Source organism: Penaeus japonicus, unplaced genomic scaffold (assembly GCF_977035675.1).
Source record: "Penaeus japonicus unplaced genomic scaffold, GWHDUDI00000001_assembly GWHDUDI00002106, whole genome shotgun sequence".
NCBI classification, from domain to species: Eukaryota; Metazoa; Arthropoda; class Malacostraca; order Decapoda; family Penaeidae; genus Penaeus; species Penaeus japonicus.
This window is the reverse complement of record NW_028236508.1, coordinates 10001-12500: the sequence shown is the minus strand read 5'-3', so window position 1 is coordinate 12500 and position 2500 is coordinate 10001. Positions and strand designations below refer to the sequence as shown.

Here is a 2500-nt window from a genome sequence, read left to right as displayed (position 1 = left end):
GTTTGACATGAGTGTGCAGTGGTGGGTCCATCGTCAAAGTCACTTTCTGCAATCACTGCAGCAGCACATATGGATGCTGCTGCGGAAGTACTGCCAAGACTCGAAATTTTCTGTGAAAAGAAAGCTTTAACATATGCTAGATATAGCTGTTGTTGAAGAGACCACCTGCCCGTTAGGTCTCTCGCCATAGGACGCACATCCGATGCCAGCTGTAAAGTATTCGTTTAACATATTGATGTGGAATCTTTTGTGTTGATTCCCCACCTGCACTACATAATTATGATCAGATATTCTATCTACGATATCATAAGGACCTTTCCACTGTGCCACCAACTTCTTGTGAGAAGTTGGTAAGAGAAGAAGGCACTTATCACCTACTTTGAACTGACGTACCTTTGTTTTCTTGTCGTAATAAGCCTTCTGCACTTCCTGTGCTTTCAACAGTTCTTGCTCGGCTAATTCACAGTAGACTGGAGGACGATTGCGCCTCAGATCAATGGACGTAGGTATATGTTTGACTTGACCTCTGCGTCCTCTGCATTTGTCGTCCCATAGCTCCCGCAAAATTTGAAGGGGTCCTCGCACAGCTCTTCCATTACACAAGTTCGAAGGGTGAGAACTTTAAAGAACTTTGCGGAACTTCTCTATACGGCGACCAGTAGCGGTGTATTTTTACAAATTATAGCGTGGCCATTCTTTCGGCTGCTCTGACTGCCATCCTCCTGAGCATTCTCTTCAGCGTGTGCCATTGAATCTTTCACAGAAGACCATTACACATCGGATGTTTTAATATGGAGTCGTTTCTTAGTCCCTTTATCAGACAACAACGAAGCACTTCTTCCATCATCGCAGAGGTGAACTGTGTCTCTGTACTCAATACCTGCCTGAGGAATACCGATCCTGCCAGAAGATTTGCAACCATGGCTCGGCGACGGTAACAGCATTTATATTCTTAAAGTGACACTGCTGCTGGCCATCTCGTACTGAAATCCCACAGAGCGTGAGGGATGTACTTGGATCCATCACTCGCCCCTCGGGTGGAATGGTCCGACGATGTCCACGGCGACTCTCTCGAAAGGCTCTTGAGGGAGTGATCTGCGGCATTAGGCTTCAAGTGGATTGCAGGTTTCACGCGTCCGCGGTCACTAGTCTTTTGACAAATATCCACATGGGAGGCGAACTAAACCTGTGCAATCTCCTGACCCATGCCAGGCCAAAAGAATTCCCGTCTGAATGCGTTTCAAGCGATTATTCTTCTGACCCATGTGACCTCCGAGAGCAGAATGGTGACTCAGCCAGAAAACAGCAAGACGATACCTTGCAGGAACGACGAACTGGAGACGCTCCTCTCCATGTTGCGTCAGAACCCTCCGGTAGATCCTCTTGTTTTTCACAATAAAACACGATTCTTCCCCATGTGACATACTTAGTGACATGGGGATTCTAACGAGGGATCACTCTCTTGCTCCTGTACAATATCTTGACAATTTACCAGATCACTTACCGACGTCAGAGGGGTTAGTTCTTCCTTCATTTTCACCATGCCTCTCGTAACAGCCGCAGCACCAGTTTGCGTTGCAGCATCAGCAGCACAACTATTCCTCACCCCTTTGATGTTTCCGATGACGATATCGAAGATCGGGTTGACCATCACGGCTGCCGTAACTCGCCCTGTAAAGAACGGACTCTCTACGGGTATGGTTGCCTCAGGGACAGTAACCTGAGTTCCATCAATCATTTTAACATTAATTCTCCTCCCGGTATATTGTTGTGGTAGGACATGACTTTGTTTAATAACACACCCCGACGAACCGTTGTCTCGGAGAACACTTACCCGAACACCCCATGAACCTCTGACTGAACGAGAAGAGGAGTTCTTGCTTCGCATGATCGCTGTGTGAGGTAACAGTATAGTCATATGTTGTGACTATTTATTCCCGGGGAAATGTCTTTAACTTGACTTCTCGGGAAAATAGGGCGGTTCATCTTCCTCACTCTACGGGAGGCCGGCACCTTTCTGCCGGTGACCTTGAAGTTTCCTGATTCACCGCCTCGCCACGGGATGTTTGTGCCGTTGCTGGGGTGGTATGTTAATTCGGCTGTGCTTTCGTCTGCAAATACTGATTCTTGTGAATTAGGGTAGGTTGAAACTTCTGTTGCTGCTGGAAAGGTATTTCTTGCCTTTCTTTCTGTTACTGGCCGATTGAAGAGGCCGGCTTTTTCCACTGCTTACGAGTGTGATACCCATATGCAGAAAAGTGGGCATCTGCCTTCTCAGCTATCTGCTCTGCTGTCTTGATCTTGTGGATCTTGAACTGTGCCACGAGGTCCTGAGGGCACGACTTTTCTAGCTGAGTATGTATCATCAAATCTCTGAGTCCTTCCTTTGAGTTAGGCGTCCCATCCTTCTGATCACTGGTCAAGGTAGCTTGCCAAGCAAACCAGGAACTGAGCGGCAGTCTCCTTATCTTGCATCATCGCCCGGTTGAACTGAAGTTTC

At 47.4% G+C, this 2500-nt stretch overlaps 1 pseudogene; it reads right to left on the bottom strand.

Annotated features, from left to right (window-relative positions):
* Window positions 1–2090: 2090 nt before the first annotated feature.
* The window catches only part of LOC147466294 (uncharacterized), a 944-nt pseudogene continuing 534 nt past the window's right edge, over window positions 2091–2500 (bottom strand).